The following is an 18,158-nucleotide window of genomic DNA, read 5'->3' on the forward strand; positions in this document are numbered from 1 at the left end:
GGTTGGTGTGGCAGCACTCATTCTGCAGTGATGCTTAGGTCAATGGCCGAGGACAGACCACGGCCCCTCCTGGGCTTCCCTAACAGTTGCAAGTAGCACCTGCCACTAGCTAGGTCTGCTTGTTGCCTATCCAGCAGGTTGAGTTAGCTGAGAAATTCGTCACTATCCCCATGGGACAGCCCTGAGCTGATACTGGAGACATTTCATCCCTAGCCCAGGGTGAGGACTGAGGGATGCAAGACCAGTGGGTAAGGCTGGGCTGTGTCTGCCCCCATAGTCGTAACAGGAAAAGGATGCTTCCACAGGGGTTGGTGGCACAGGTACTAGGTAACACGAAATGGGGGAACAAGGCCAGAGAATGAGGGCACTGGACTCTAGCCCAAGGTTCTGTAATATAGCCACATGGGGGCCTGGACCCTGTGGCTCTCGCCTAAGCTAACACTTTGTTCCCCTGTTCTACCACAAAGAACTAATACTTAGGGTGTTTAGATGGTGGACAGAAATCGTGGGATGGCATCTCAAGTCCCCCCTAACTTGGCCTTGGGTGAAGCTGTAGCTGAGAGGGTTGGAGCCATCTAAACCATCTCCAGATAGACCCAGTGAGCAAGGGATGATCTGCTCATGCCCCACACCAGGTCCTTTGAGCCCCCGGTCTGCACCGGTCTATAGGTAAGCTTAGTCTTGCTCTGACTTTGTCTCCACCCTACAGGAACTCCCAGACCAAAGCAGACACAGGGCAGAAGGGCGGCACTCTAGAGGGAGGAAATTATTGGAGACTTGGAGGGCAGCTTCTTAAAGGTTAAATAGGAATTTGTGGGGGTGAGGTGGGGTGAAGTGAAACAACATGGAAACGACAGCTACTCTAGATTGCAGTGGGTGGTGGGGGTGCGGTTGGAGGATGCAGTAGGGCCTCATCTGCAAGGCTGAGGTCCATGGACCTGATGAGCCTTACGAGCTGCAAGAATAGAATCATTTGAATCTTGAGTGGGAGGCTAAGACACTGGGAACCAAAAAGGGAAGAAGACGGTTTAGCTTAGGACCTGATGAGTTGGAGGTGCCTTTGACATATCTAGGTGCGAGGGGATCCAGGAGGCAGCTGGATATGAGTGTAGAGCTGGAAGTCCTATTGGGGAGCCACTTCTGTGTAGGCAACAGCAGTCTGTGCTCATAGAGAGCTTCCATTTCTCCCCCAGACATCTGCAAGGGCAGGGACAAATCTGATTTATCTGCATTCCAAGTTCCCAGAACTGAGCTTGCACCCAGGAGGTTCTTAGGAAATCACCAAGTGCCTGAATGGATAATGGGTGTGTAGGTCCGTGCATGAGTGGTGGATGTTCGGGTGAATGAATAGAATGGTGGATGGAAGGACGGAGAATTCAGTGGATGGATGCATGAGTGGATGGGGTGTTGGGAGGTGAATGATTTTTAGAGCATGCTTTCTCCTAGCCAGTTCATAGATAATTCCATATGAAGACCAAGAGAACATGGTTTTCTCCAATTTTTTTTTTTTCATGAAGTCATAACTTGTCCCTTTACAAGCCAGACTGCCTTTATTTGCTTGGCTCTTTTCCCTGCTGACCCTTCTTCCCACCCGCTGTGCTCCCACTGAGCCCTTCACCCTCTCCACTTGTCAGTCTCTTATCTCCATGACTGTTTTTCTTTATCTTGGCAAGTACATCGAGGATGGCATCCTAGCCAGCCCCGGTTCAGTGTGGAACCTGGACACCCACCCAAACCGGAGAGCCTCCAAACTCGGCCCTCCCCAGTTCAGTTCTGCCCAGTTAATAGGGTTAAATTACGACCAAAGGGAATAGGAAGTTAGTAGTGGAGTTAAAAGCTAGTGCTTATGACACACGAGGAAAGAGGAAATAGAAATGTCGCCAGACTTAGAAAAGGAAAAAGGAAAAGGAAACCTCAAAAATGAACAACAATAGAGGACTAAAACCAAGTGTAAGCAGGACAAACCCTTATTTAAAAAAGAAATGATCGGTGAGATATTAAAACACAGCAACAAAAACTCAGACAACAGTATGGTGGTTCGCAGAGGAAAAGGGGGTGGGGGCAGAAAAGAGTGTAAAGGGTCAAATGTGTGGTGACATTTGAATTTGGATGGTAATGCAATATTCACATATATTGTACACTCGAAACCTATATAATGAAATTGGTTAATTTCATTAACCAATGTCACCGCAGTAAGTTTAATATATTTTAAAGATTAAGACAGCAGATTGGGTTAAACTAAATACTGCAGACTCTGTTTCAGGCACGTGTTGGACTTCTTGCTTTGAAGGCCCCAACCACCAAAAACGCCAATTTGTTTCCGCAAAAATTTACTCAAATACAATTTTAATGTGTTGCTCTAGTTACCGAAAACAGGGAAAAGTCAAAGGTGAGTAGAGAAACAGGAACTTTAACTGGAATAGAGAACCTGCACAGTGCAAGCAAACAGGAAAGGTGGGGTGCCCGAGGCTGAACGCCTGAGTCAGCACCCAGGTGTGGAGACTAAGCCTCGAACCTTCCGTGAGGTGGCAGCGGGGGAGCCAAGGGCTCCCACAGCAAGCTGGGGACCTGGGAGTCTGAAGCAGGCCGAAGTTGGTGACAGCCCTGGCTCTCAGCAGAGGCAAGCCTCCCTCTCTCCATGTCCCCTGCTCAGTCCAACAGATAAAATTCAACAAAATAGGAATTTACAGTAGAAAGTTACCAAACATAAGGACAAACCATTAGAAAGGAAAAGAAAAACAGCTTTAGATTCCTCCTAGCTTCTCAGGTACTCATCAGATACATTAACATTAAATACCTCTGTTTTAAGTATAGAAATGGATTTCTTAAAAGCAATGAAAAAGAATCAGGAATGTCTAGGTGTATATTAAAATACATAGAAATTTGGTGTAAACCGTGATTTCTAGCAAAGGTTGTGGGTTAAACGGAAACAGACCCCAGTCCCTCCCAAAATTACATGAAAACATCAGTAAAGGGGTAAAGCTAAACAGGATTTGGGGAAGATGGCAAGAGTAAGAAGCACCAGGAATCTACACAGGCAGAATCTGTCTGACTTGGCTTTTGGAACTGGAGTCTGCAGAAGGCTTTCCCCTCCCAGGAGAAGGCTTAGACAGTACATGGCAGTTTGGGTTATCCTCAGATTCTAGCACCTTGGTAGCTACCCATCCTCCAGCCCCAGGCGCGTGGCGAGTCTTCGTGCACATATTCCTGGAGCAACATGCTTAACAGTTTTCAGGAGCTAGAGTGGGCCCAAAAGACCCTGTCCTCCAAATATCAAGGACCTAAGCTTTCCGCCGACGTCACTACTTCTGGTAACTAGGTAAGGAGGAGGGAAGCCATGGGCGCACCTCTTCCCATAGTTGCAAGCCCCAACTTCTCGGCCGAAGTGACTAGGTATGAAAAGATGGCGCCCTTCCCCTGCCCCTTCTTTCTCATTTCCACCTTTTGGGAGTCAGACATTAAAGACGACATTCAAAGAAGCTGCATATACCAGGAAAATGAGAAACTGACCGCACGTGCCCAAGAAAGGCTTGGAGAAGACCTTACGTTACACCTCAAGCTGACCCTTGGCACAGAGACATCCCATAAAATTAATAAACGTAAAGCCCTGGGGTGCTGTGTCCGGCAAGTGGTAAATCCTGCCACGTCCAGAGCGGCCCTGGAAAATAAACCTGAGTGGGAACAGTAGGAGATGAAGAAGAGAAAGAGTGGGAATCAGGAGGTCCACTGCCCACTGATGGTGGACAACAGCGCAGTTTTAGTTTTGCAAGCTGTTTTTATATAAGAACGTCATAATTGGCATAAGCAGTTTTCCTTAGTCATGACAACACTGTTTCTTCTGCTTTTCCCAAGCCACATCTTCTCATGGCCTTCAGCTGCTTTGCCCGCCTGCAGCTATGTTTATGCTTTCTCGTTCTCAGGAGTTTGCTGAGGCAAGGTCACCCTTGGTCGCCCTCGCAGGTTGCAAGGACCTTGTCAGATTACAACCCGCTCTCCACACTGGGGAAGAGGGAGAGTCTAATTTCTAGAGTTAACACATTATTAGATTCAGTTGTCCAGTGTACAACAACTTAAATCACAAGGCAAACAAAGTGACAGGAAAGTATGGCCCATTCAAGAGAAAAAAAAATAGAAACTTCCTGAAAAAGATCTGATAGCAGATCTCGTAGACAAAGACTTTGAAACAACCATCTTAAAGATGCTCAAAGAACTAACGGAAGATGGAGAGAAAGGAAAAAGCTGTCTGAACAAAATGGAAATATGAATAAAGACAAAACCCAAAATGAAAAATTCTGGAGCTAAAAAGTGCAATGACAAATGAAAATTTCACTAGAGGTATTCAAAGGCAGAAGAATCTGTGAACTTAAAGATAGGGAATGAAAATTACTGAGTCTGAAGAATGGAAAGAACAAATAAAACTAGGAAGAAAAATGAACAGAGCCTAAGTGACCTGTAGGACACCATAAAAAGGGCCAACATACACATGGCGGGAGTCTCAAAACGAGAAGGCGGAGGGCAGAGAGAATATTTGAAAGAAAACATTGGCCGAAAACCCAAAATGAAAGACATGAGGCTCAACAAACTTCAAGATCAACTCAGAGACTCCTACTAAGACACATTGTAATCAAACTTTTGAAAGACAGGATCTTGAAAGCAAGAGAGAATTGACTCATTACATGCAGAGATTTTGTGTGCGTGTCCAATAATGTCAGCAGATTTCTCATCAGAAACCTTGGAGGCCAGAAGGCCGTGGATTGACACGTTCAAAGTGCTGAAATTAAAAAACAACCAAGAATGCTGTATTGTCAAAACTGTCCTTCAAAAGAGGGAGGGATTAAGACATTCCCAGATAAACAAAAGCTGAGCTTTGTTACCACTAGACCTGCCCTGTGAGAAATGCTCAAGGGAGTCCTGCAGAGGGAAAGGACGCCAAGACAGTCACTCAAAGCCATCAGAAGAAGTAGAGATCTCAATCAAGGTAAATACATGGGAAATTGTAAAAGCTAGTAGTATTTTAATAATGGTTTGTAACTCTTTGTTTCTTACACAATTTTACTCTTAAAATTGTGCATTTAAAACTTTTAGTTTATGTTTTGGAGCACTACACTGTGTACAGATGTAACATCAACCACTGATAGGGCCGAGGACAGAGCTGTAAAGGAACAGAGTTTTTTTATATTAGTGAAGTTAAGCTGATATAAATTCAAAGTAGAGTGTTTATAACTTTAGGATGTTAAATGTAATTCCAATGGTAACCACAAGAAATAACTATAGGATGTATGAAAAAAGAAATGAGAAAAGAATTTAAACATTTAAGTGTTTAATATTTAAATTTTAAACAAATCAACTAAACACAACAGACAACAGTAATGCAGGGTTCAAAGGACAGAAAAGCTATAGGGCATATAAAAAAACCACGATAACACAATTAAGTCCCTCCTTACCAATGATTACTTTAAATGTAAATGGATTAAACTCTCCAATCAAAAGACCGATCAAATGGATCAAAACACATGATAAACCACATTCTGTCTGCAGGAGACTTCCTTTGAGATCCAAACACAAAAAGATTAAAAGTGAAAGAATGGAAAAATATTCCATGCAAAAAGTAACCAGCAGAGATCATACATGGGTGACTATACTAGTATCAGACAAAATAGATTTTAAATCAAAAAAGATTACAAGAGACAACATTATATGTTAAAAAGTTCAGTGCAGCAAGAAGATAATACAATTGTAAACATTTACACACATTAACAGACCAGCAAAATACATGAAGGAAAAACTGATGGAATTGGAAGGAGACATAGATAGTTCCACGATAGTAGTTGGAGACTTAATACCTCACCCTCAATAATGGATAGAGCAAACAGACGGAAGCTAGATGAGGAAAGAGAAGACTTAAACAGTACAATAAATCCACTAGCTCTAACAGACATATACAAAACTCTACCCAGTAAGAGCATGCACATTCTCACATGCACATGGGACATTATCTAGGATAGACCATATGTTAAGGCACAAATTAAAGCTCAGTGTATTTTTTTAAAATGTCATGCAAAGTATCTTCTCTGACCACAATGGGATGAAGTTAGAAATCAACAGAAATAAAACTAGAAAAAAAATTTTGGAAATTAAACAAAATCCTCTTACTGGAGCAAAGAAGAAATCCAAGGGAAATAGAAAACACTTAAAGATGAATGAAAATAAAACACGACACACCAGAATTATGGGACACAACGAAAGCAGTGCTAAGAAGGAAATTTATAGCTATACATGCTTACATTAATTTTTTTCTTTTTGAGTCAAGAAGTGAACTTTACTATTTAAGGAACTAGAACAAGAACAAACTAAACCCAAAGTTAGCAAACATAAATAATAAGGACTAGAGCAGAGATAAGTGAAATAGAGAATAGAAAAATATAGAGAAAAATCAATGAAACCAAAAGTTGTTTCTTTGAAAAGATGAGTAAAACTAGCAACTCTTTAGCTGGGTGGGCTAAGAAAAGAAGATTCTAATTACTAAAATCAGAAATAAAAATGAGATCATACTGATTCTACAGAAAAAAAAGAATTATGAGCAGTACGCACAATTGTACACCAACAAACTGGATAACCTAGATGAAACAAATTCCTAGAAACACAAAACCTATGAAGATTAAAAATCACCAAGAAATGCAAAATCTGAACAGGGCCTATAACTAGTAAGGCAGTTGAATGAGAAATCAAAAACCACCAGACGGTAAAAGCCCTGGACCTGATGGCTTCACTGGTGAATTCTCCCAAACATTTAAAGAACTAATAAAATCCTCGTCACGTTTTTTCCAAAAATTGAAGAGGAGGAAACAGTTCCTAACTCAGTCCGTGAGGCCAGCGTAACCCATAATCCAGACACCAAAGCCAGAAAAAGATATGCAAGGACACAGCAGACCGATATCCTTCATGAACAGTGATGCTGAAGTCCCCAGTGAAATGCCAGCGGACCTGTTCGGAAGCGTATTAAAAGGATTACACATCACGACAAGGTGAGATTTACTCCTGGAATAAAATGATGGCTCCACATAAAAAATTCGGTCAACGTAATACACCAGATTACAAGAATGAAGGAAAAAACTCCATAATACATCTTGATTAATGAAGAAAAAGCATTTGACACACCTCAACACTTTTTCATAATGAAAACATGCAACAACATAACAATAGAAGGCAACCTCCTTGACATAATAAATACCATATATGTGAAAAATCTACAGGGAGCATCATACTCGATGGTGAAAGACCAAAAGTTTTTTCTCTAAGGTCATGAACCAGGCAAGGATGTCTGCTTTCATCACTTTCATTCATCATAGTACTGATAGTTTTAGCCAGAGCAATTAGACAAGTAAAAGAAATAAAAAGATCTAAAAATTAGGAAGAAGTAAAACTGTTTACATATGACCTGCTTTTATATGTAGAAAGACCCTAAAGATTCCACTAAAACAAAACCTCTTAGAGGTAATAAATGAATTCAGCAAAGAAGCAAGGTAAAAAGTCAACACACAAAAATCAGTTGCATTTCTATACATGTTTTGTGCTGGTCTCAGCCTATCAATAACGCGTGCTGTGGCCGGACTGGCCCTGGGGGTTCTTATTGTGATTGCAAGATGCCCTCCAGCAATAACCGTCAGGAAACTTTGAAAAGAAATTTATTGCTTACAAATCCTGGAAATTACACAGCACACAGGAGCCACACAGCGAGGTTGCAGGTAGAGAGAGTGGGTACACAGGCCTGGGGTTCTGCTTTTATTAGGGTTGAGGGTGGGGCCTAGGGTTTCTCAGGCTCACTCACTACTGGTGAATTTAAAACATAAGACCCGGAATTTAAAGCATGGGAAGAGGAGAAATAAAACAGGTAGCCCAAATGGTCAGTTATTGAAACCAACTAAGATCTCTAAAACAAAAGAGCCTCAGTGGGGGCAGGCGGCCTAGCTAGAGCATGGCTGGCAAGGTGTTTGTTTAAGGTAGCCATCTTTGAAATGGATGCCTTAGCAATCACAGCTTAAGTCAGGCACTTGCATTAGAAAAAAGAAAATCAAATTTCAGGGCTTACATCACAATGCACTAATAATAATTTGAAAAGGAGAAAAGGAACACAATTCTATTTACAATAGCATCAAAAAGAATAAAATAATTAGGAATTAACCACGGAGATGAAAGACTTGTACAATGAAAGCTACAAAATATTACTGGAAGAAATTAAAGAAGACATAAATGAAAACATATATCACGTTCATGGATTGAAAGACAATATTGTTAAGATGTCAATGTACTACCCAAAACAGTTAAGGTTACTTAAGATCACATCCTAAAGTTATAACACTTCAATTTGAATTTATATCATCTTCACTTCAAGAGTACACTCTGCTCCTGTCCAGCTTTGTTACCAGCCCTTTCAGTTATCGCTGTCAGAAATGACATTTTTATGCATTGTGTGTCCAGAAACATAGGCTCATAATAACTTTTTATTCATTAGACTTTTAAGTCATATAGAAAATAAAAAGTAGAGTAACAAAGCAAAATTCTAACAATACTAGCTTTTATAATCGCCTGTATATTTACCTTTACAGGAGATCTTTATTTTTTTCGTACAGCTTCAAGTTACTGTCTCGTTTCCTTTCATTTCAGCCTGAAAACATCCCTTTTTGCATTTCTCGTAGGGCTGGTTTAGGGGTCATGAACACTCAGGTTTTGTTTATCTAAGAATGTCTTAATTTCTCATTTCTGAAGAACATTCTCCCCAGATATAGAATTATTGACAGGGTTTTTTTTTTCTTCTTCTTCTTTCTTTCAGAACTTTGAATGGATCAACCCACTACCTTCTTCTGGCCTTCAAGGTTTCTAATGAGAATTTGCTGATAATCTTACTGGAGACCAAAAAAAGAAAAAAAAAAAAAGTTCCTGTATGCGATAAGTCACTTTCCTCTCACTGCTTTCAAGATTCTCTTTGTTTTTGTGTTTTGAAATTTCAATTAAAATGTGTCTTATGAGTCTTCCTGAGTTTTTCCATTCATGTCTTTGTCACCGAAGGTGGGAAGTTTTCAGCCTTTATTCCTTCGATCTCTTTGCCCCTTTTTCTCTCTTTTCCTTCTGGGACACCCACAATGCATATGTTGGTCTCTTAGGCTCTGTTCACATCTCTTCGATCTTTTTCTTTCTGTTCCTGACTTAGTAATTTCCATTGTCCTATCTTAAAGTTTGCTGGTTCTTTCTTCTGCCTGCTCAGATTTACTTTTGAATCTCTCAAGGGAATTCTTCATTTCAGTTATTGTATTTTTCAGATCCTGAATTTCCTTTTAGTTCCTTTTTATGCTGTCTATCTCTTTGTTGGTATTTCCATTTTATTCAAATATCATTTCTTGACTCTGTCCATGTCTTCTTTCAGCTTTTTGAATATGTTTAAGACAGTTGTTTTAAAGTCTTTTCTAGTACACTATGTGCTTGCTCTTCGATAAAGTTTCTATCAACTTACATCTTCCTTTGAATGAGCCAGACTTTCCTGTATCTTTCTAAATGCCTTGTGATTTATTTTGTTGTTGAAAACTGGATATTTGAGTTTTATATGTCGTAACTCTGGAAATCAGATTCTCTCAAAACCCCCAGGGTTTTCTTTTTTAAAAAAATTTTGTTGTGCTGGGAATCATCATGAGGTGTAAACTTAAGGTCTTTTCTGAGACTGTCTTTCCATGGGCATGCGCAGTGGCTTTCTAACCTCCCAGTATATGTGGTTGCTTTTGAATGTCTTCTTCCTTAACTGTCTGGCTCCCAAAAGGAGAAAAGTGAAAAACGAAGGGTCAAAATAAAACAAAAATACAGGCTCTGTCTTTTTAGTGTCCCTGGAAGCCGCTTCAGCTGGTGGGGGTGTGCACTGATGATGGCCCGCCTTTATGTCCTCGAGTCTGTGACCAGAAGCAGCGATCAGCAATCAGTACACAGACACCTGATAGTTGCAGAACAAAATCCTTATTGTCCACCCAACTCCCACGAACCACTGCAGGGACTGCTTCCTGCCACAGGGCTGAGGGACCTGGGGAGTGGGGTACGCGCTACCACGCTAGGAGATGGAATCAACTGGAATTAACTGGGGCTTACCATCCAAGCCTCCCCTGGAAACGCAAAGCCTCCAACATGGTTCCGACGTAGTTACATTAAACACATTTTGCCCTCGCAACTGCTGTGTGGGTGGGAGAAGAGAGTCCTGGAGCCTCCTACTTCATCGTCTTCCCTGATGTCACTGCTCTACAAGGAGCTCGTACAACGCAGTAATAAAAAGACAGATCACCCCATTAAAAATTGGGCGAAGGATCTGTATAGACATTTTTTTCCAAAGAAAATATACAAGTGGCTGACAAGCACATGAAAAGATGCTCGAGATGACCATTAGCCATCAGGAAAATTCACATCAAAACCGCAATGAGAGACAACTTCATACCCACTAGGATGCTGCGATAGGCCGATGATGGCACCCCACAAGGTAACGCCATCTAATCTCTGGAACCTGTGAGTGTTACCTTATATGGCCAAAAAAAAAAAAGCGATTAAGTTACAAAGGAGAGGATGAGCTTATCCTGCATGATCTTGAGTGGATCCTACATGCAATCATGTGTACTCTTTTAAGAAAGAGGCAAGGGATTTTTGAGAGAGACACAGAGGAAGGACATGTGAAGACAGAAGCAGAAATGAGAATAATGCAGTCACAAGCCGACAGCCACCAGAGGCTGGAAGAGACCAGGAACAGACTCACCACAAGAACCTTCAAGAGGAAGCACAGCCCTGCTGACACCTTGATTTCAGACCTCTGGCCTTCAGAACTGTGAGAAAATGAATTTCCGTTGTTTAAACCATCCAATTTGTGGGAGTTTGTTATGGCAGCCCCAGGACACGAAAACAGATGACTGTAAAATATGCGGATAATGACATACGTCGGTGAGGACACGGAGGTATCGGAACCCTCGTGCATGTCCACTGATGGTGGGCACGTGACTTTGGAAAACAGGCTTGCGATTCCTCAGAGGACTAGTGTAGTGTAGAGTTACCATACGCTCGAGCGATTTCACTCCCTAGGAATGTACTTGAGAGAAATGGAAACATATGTCCATACTACAGCAGCATTATTCATAATAGTCGAAAAGTGGCTGTCTATCAACTGGTGAGTGGATCAATAAAACAGTGTATACATACAATGGATTATTATTTTGTGCTGTCCTGTGCTATTTCTTAGTGTCTTACAGGAATTCCTTATATATTCAAGATACAAATCTTTTGTTATTATGTACTTGAAAGTATCTTCTCCAAGTTTGTAACGTCTTTTCTCTGTATCTTTAATGTAGTTAATAGGGATTTAATTTGTATTTTCCTGGTGCCTGACAAAGCTAAGCATTTTACGTTATGTTTACTGGCTACTTGCCAGCCTATTTGCGAAGTACTTTTTCAAGTATCTTGCCTATTTTTCTACTGAGTTATTTGGCTTTTTCTTAAAGATTTATAGACGTTCTTTCTATATTCTGTACATGTGCCTTTGTCAATTACATGCATTACAGATATCCAGGATATTTGCTTGTTTTTGTTTGTTTACTCTTTGAATGATATCTTTTGGTGAAAGAAGTTCTTAATTTTACTGTAATCGAATTTACCAATCTTTTCCTTTAGGGTTATTCTTATACCAATTTAATAAATTTTCCCTACCCTAAATATGTTCTTTATGTTCTACAAGCTTTATATTTTGTCTTTCATATTTAGATCTACAATTAATTTTTGTGTATGGTATGAAGTAGGGATCAAGTCTCTTTCTGTTTTCCTCTGGGATTATCCAATCATTCAGAATCATTTATTTAAGAGACTTTTCCCCCCACTGCTCTGCTGTGTTCCCTTTGTTGCAAACCAGGTATCCATGCACGTGCGGGTCTGCTTCTGAGTTTTCTTTGCTATGGTTTGTTGCATTAATTTCTCCTCTTTATCATTTCCTTTCTTCTACCTACCTTCTTTGGGTATAGTTTACTCTTCCTTTTCAAGCTTCTCAAAGTGCTTGCTTAGGTCGGGGATTTTCAGCCTTTCTTCTTGTCGGAAAGAGTTTGTATAAAATTGAAATGTATTCTTTGACAATCTGGTAGAACCCACTTGTAAAACGTTTCAATTCCTTTAAGAGTTACAGAGCTATTCATTTTCTATTTCTTCTTGTGTAGTTATGTTATAGTTTTCTAGAATTTAATTGGTTTTGTATAAGCTTTCAAAATTATTGCCACAAATTTGTTGATAGTATTCCCTTATCTTTTACGTCTCTGAAACATCTGTAGTCATATCTTCCTTTATATTTTCTAAGCTTTACTCGTGTTTTCTCGCCTGCATTCTCAGCTAGCTGGGCTGGAGTTTTGCCTTTTTTAACTAGTTTTTTACAATAACTACTTGGCTTTGTTGATCTCATTTTATCTTTGTTCTATTTCATTCATTTCTGCTTTCATTTTGTCCTTTTTACTTTCTTTGGGTGTACTGTGTTCTAACTACGTGATATTAACACATAGCTCATTAATTTTTAGCCCTTCTTTTTTCTTATTCAAACATGTAAGACTATAACGCTGTCTCTAAATACTGCTTTCATTGAATCTCACAAGTTTTGATGTGTAAAATGTTCATTATCATTCAATTCTACATTTTTCTTCTTGATTTCTTTGGCCTTTAAATTCTCCGTGTATGTGTAGTTGTGTGTAGGTGTCTGTTCTTAGGGAGTTTCAGGAAGTGGGGGATTGTGTTGTTCACATGCGCATTTGCCTGATTTAGGTCTAGAACTGGTTTTAACAGAAACTCTCTGGGCTTCCCTGGCTGCAGCAACCAGCCCCTGCTTATTTCATTCGAGTGCATTAATTATTCAGCCGAGCTTAGACACATTACACACTCCGAGTCATCCACGCTCCTGCCCTCTTTGTGAAAGGAGGCTTTGAGACCGCCAGCCCCACGGGGAGGGCGTGTAGGTGGGACTCAGAGCTGACTCAGAAGGCCAGCCCTAGACAGCTCATGTCTGAGGTTGCAACTGTTGGAGCAGAATCTCGTTCTGACAGCTGGTGGACACGGCTGGTCGCCTCGCCGTGTCCAGCTCCATGTGAGCTCAGGGATGTATCAGGATGAAAGGCTAGTCCTCTGAGGGTTTTGCTCTTTCAATTCTGCCCTTGTCTTTGACCTGGAATTATGCTGGCAGCAAATCTTTCCAAATGCAATAGTGATAACTGCTTTCCCAGCCGACGTGCGCTGGGGAATATGATGAACCATCTGAATCATTGTGATTGGCACATGTGGAAACGGAAACGCTGGGAGAGCAGAAGGGTCTTAGGCAAGGCCACTTGGCCAGCCAGGGACAGGGTGGGGTGTCAGCATCCCACGTGGATCCATAGCGAGGGACAGAAAAGTGGTGGGTCAGCCATTAATTATGCCAAAGTGCACTGACTTTAGGTAAAATTAATCCATTACCAGCAAGTGAGGAATTATCCTCCTTTCTTCCGAAACCCCCAAAATGGCCGATATAAATTGCCCACATGTATTAGCCACACTTTCTTGGTCATCTCATCACTTCAAGTTGGTGACTTCGGACAAGATGGTTAGTCCCACCCACCAAGCCCAAGTGTCGGAGGCTGAGTAATGGCCCCTAAGATACCAGGTCCCGGTCCCTGGGACCCGTGAGTGTTACCTTCCATGGTGAAGGTCTTGCAGATGTCGTCATGTTAAGGATCGTAGAATGGGGAGGTCATCCTAGATGACCTGAGTGGGCCCCAAATGCCATCACTAGTGTCCTCATAGGGGAAAGGTGGAGGGAGGTTAGACACCCAGACGGAAGAGGGGATGGCGACGTGATTAGATGTTGACATGGTGCGTCCACGAAGCAGGGAACTCTGGCAGCCCCAGAGTCTGGAAGAGGCCAGGGGCAGACCCTCCCCCGGAGCCCCCCAAGGGAGTGTGGCCCGGCCCCCACCTCGATTTTGGTCTTCTGGCCGCCAGACTGACACACAGTCCATGGTCATTCATCACAGGGGCCATAGGAAACTGATATGGGGAGACCAGCGAGAATGCAGATGTGTGGTCCCGTGGGGATGCCACGCACGGTCCTGGCGGGAAACCGCGGAATCCTCAGCCCTCCGCCACCTGCACACCCCTTCTGTTGATGCGGGCTGCTGGACCCCGCCGGTGCCCCTTCCCCCAACCAGAACGAGCCTTCTAAGCAGTGTCAAGAGGTGCAGGTGCCTCTCCAGCACCTCTGTCCCCGCCCGCAGGTCCCCAGGCTTCAGCTTCCTCCCCGCAGGCTGAGGGGTTAACCACATGAACGAACTCGGAGGCTCCTTCCAGCCCTGAAGATAAATCAGTCACGTCGAGGGTCCCCTTGTTTTAGACTGTGAGAAAGGCCGCGGTTTGTGGCTGGGTGGATCTGTAGGTGGGGTGAGGGTGACCAGGACAAAGCGGGCAGAGTGATTTGTCCAACGTCACCCAGCATTCAGAGTCCTAGTCAGGATTCACATCCAGGGTTCAGATTCCCGAGCCCTTCCCTCTGGATCATGTCCGTCATCTCCGTGAACTTTGGATACAGTTCAAAACCGTGGGCTTTCTCAGCCCAGAGCAGAGTGGCGGGGTGAGGGCCTGCTACGGAGAGCTACGCGGTCAGGATCCAGTGGTGACACTCATCAGGAGGCTGTACACACATCCATCGAGATCTGGAACTATAATCTCCAGCAGATCAGAGAACAGGACATTTCAATAGCCCGGGGCCATTAGTGCAGAGGCAAATGGCCCCATTCTATCTCCTTATCCCCCGAGGCCATCCCAATGCTGCAGTTCAACCTGACGAAAGGCTAACTGAATCCTCGAGAAAAGCTGACTTTTTCAGAATAGTGTGTTTAGGAAGGCTGGGAAGTCTGTGATCCATCTCAGAAGCGGTCCACGCATAGCTATCCTGAAAGGATGCGATACTGTGGCAGGCAGGAGGGGCAAACTCGCTGACAGATCTGTGCTGAGTTTCTAACCGGGCCGTCCGCCGAGCTAAGATCAAGAGGCCAGAACGAAAGGGACCGGTCGCCTGTAGACATTTGGAGGGCAGGGCACAGCTTTGGAGCCCGGTCCTGGCTCTCCTCTCGCTCCTGGCGATGTCGGGATAATGGCAGGCCCCGCCCAGCCACAGCTGACGGCCCTCGCAGGGCTGTTGGACAGCGAGTGGCCTTAGCACAGGTGCCTGGGGAAAGTCAGTGCCAGGGCCACAGCTGGAGCTCAGTAAATGTACTATGACGTCAGGCGGTGAAAAGCAAGGATGCTGGGGAGTCGGGGAGAGCACAGTTATCACACTCCTCTTCTCGGTCTCTGTGGCTTCGTTGATTTTTCGTGTGCAGCTCTCTGCTATTACATAGTGCTTGTGCGCGTGCGCGTGTGCACACATACACGCGCACACACACACTGAGGAATGGCTCCTGGGTCCCAGGAGTTCCCACACGCTCTGGCGGGGCAGTTGTGCTTGTGAGTGTCGTGGTATGGTGGCCAGGCCAATGCCTTCCACCCACGTCCGCACTAGACGTGGTGCAAAGAACACAGGCACAGGGGTCCAAGGATCTGACGCTCTATTTCATGGCCTCGGTTAGGGATGCACCGGGCTGCAAGTAACAGACAACTCTAACTAGAGTGGCTTAAACAAATGGTGCTTATTTTCCTTGCATGAGAAGAAGTCTGGAGTAGGACAGTCTCAGGATGCGTGCAGGTGTGCAAGAGTCTTTCATTCTGGTGCTAGGGCGGGGTGGGTGCCAAACACACCTCCCCACCGAGTGCCGGCCCTAGCTGTGGAGCAAGGCACGGGGCTGGGGCTGGGGGCTCAGGGCCCCATTCTGCCTCTGCTGCTAACTAGCTGTGCCACTTCGGACAAGCACTTCACTTCTTTAAGGCTCAGTTTCTCTTCCGTCCTACAGCAGCAAGGGTAGAACGAGATTATCTTCAGCTTCCGATGTCCCGTGATGGTCTTCCTTCCTGACATGAAAGTTCGAGCGCTACCTCTGCACATACACAGCTTGGTATTTTTATGTCTGTCTTTTCAGTTTCAGGGGTCTGAGCTAGAACCAATTAGAACATGAAAATAAGAAACAACGGATATGAAAAAGGGCAGAAAGCAGCATTCCAGGAACGACTTCTAGATCTTGCTGTTCCATCCCTTCCAGATCACAGACACGTAGTTGGATCCAATTCATAGCCACAGAGGGTCCTTCAAACAGAACAATGCTTTACTTTTTCTTTTTCCTCCTCCTTCTCCTTTTCCTCCTCCTCTTTTTCTGCGTGTAACAGGCACACTTTTCCTTCCAATTCTAGCTCTTTATAGTACCATGATGTCATTTAATGTAAGGGCAATGAAAAGTTCAAAGAATTTATTGAATTCTAATCTTTTGAAAACCAGAAGCATCTTGAGCGAAGTAGTGTCAGTTTAATTTCCTATCTTTGGGCACTCACTGACTCGTTATTTAATGTGTGGCTTGGGTTAGAAAGCATCTAGGTGGAAACCTCATTCCCTAGTACTCCTGCCCAAGGCTAAAACCCTTTGATGGGTCCTTTGGGGTATTCCCAGCTGACCTAGTTTACATTCCTGTCATCAGGATGCAGAAACAAGTGCCACGCTGTCCAAACCTGACCTGGATCCTGCCTACCCCTCCAGGCTCACCTCTCACGTCTTGTTCTCTTGACATTTACCCAAGCCCACCATGCTGTTTCTCATCTCTCTGCCTGCCTTTCCATCTCTCCTCACCTGGCTAACTCTGCTCACACCCTTAGACCCAGCATAAACGCCCCTCCTCAGGGAGCGTCCGTGACCCAACCCAAGTTGGCCTAAACGTCCCTGATGGGGCTTTCACAATCTTGTGCTCACCCACATTCCAGTTCAATTGTATGACGCACACATTTAACTAATGAGAAGTCAAGCATTTTTGCTTGGCCAAAGAGGAAGAAAGGGAATAACATCTTAAACAGGGCTGCCCCGGCCTGGTGAACACTTGCCAGAGAGGGTGATCTGGAAGCTCTGCTTGCATCATAGTGCTTGCGTGTTTTTATGTTGGGAGCATGTCCTCTTTGGGGATGATTCTGCTGTTTAAAGGCATATATGCTTCACAGAGCAGGAAATGGCCCACACATAGCAAGATGGTTCACATGCCGGAGGACAAAAGAGAAAAATATAAAAACAGGAAAATAAAAGCAAGACATAGTCACTAAAAGGGCTTATCTGTTACGGGAACTTTTAGGATATGGATTCAAATGCCAGCTCCGCGGTTAATCAACTCGGGTACTTTGTTCAGGTCACTGTAACCTGTTTAGGCTTCAGATGGCTTAGACCCTGAGGCTTAGATGAGGTAACAAACGTACGTCTACACAAGGTAGACTCTCAATAACAGTTCCTGTTACTCCAACCCATACAGATCTCTTTCCTCAGAACCTGCGCCAGTGGATTCCATCCCATCCACCGCTGGCCAGACTCTGGGCAGGACCACGGGACACACGCAGAGGAGAGCGCACAAGGAAGGCTTCCAGAGGAGGTAGCATTTCCAGTGTCCCAGCCTGCAAGCGTCCACTGAGTTCAGCCCCAGGCTGGGACCCAGGGATGCTTCCAGCCCTCCAGCAGCTACACACTTGTGTGGTATAACCCCCCCTGGAGGCATTTAGGGAACTGGTCCCTGGGGGCTACTAGGGCTTTGCTCCCTCCCCGTCCGCCCCCACCTCCCGCCGCCAACCCCCTTATAGCACTCTTCCTTCGAGATGATATTTAGTTGGGTCCCGGTCCATCTCCATCCTGACCGCGAACTCCTCGAGGGCAGGACGCGCCTGCTGCCATGCGGATGCCGAGCCCAATCCGGCTGCCCAGAGCCGGAGGCAGGAAGGATGATTCAGTACTCGACTGCTTGATCACCGTTAATGATGCTGGAGCCCGACACCTCCCCGCATCCCCGGCACTGTAATTGCTACCGTGACTCGATTCGCTCGCTGCAGCGCGATCCGGGGGACGCGATCTCAGCTCTGGCACAGAGCAGGCAGGCGCTCGATCAACACCATAAATGCCAACCCCACAGTGGAGCTCAGGCCGCCGCCCAGACCGGTTTGCCGGCTGTCTCGCGGGCGCCTGCGAGCCC

The sequence above is a fragment of the Pteropus alecto genome, unplaced genomic scaffold, assembly GCF_000325575.1.
Source record: "Pteropus alecto unplaced genomic scaffold, ASM32557v1 scaffold8, whole genome shotgun sequence".
Classification (NCBI taxonomy): domain Eukaryota; kingdom Metazoa; phylum Chordata; class Mammalia; order Chiroptera; family Pteropodidae; genus Pteropus; species Pteropus alecto.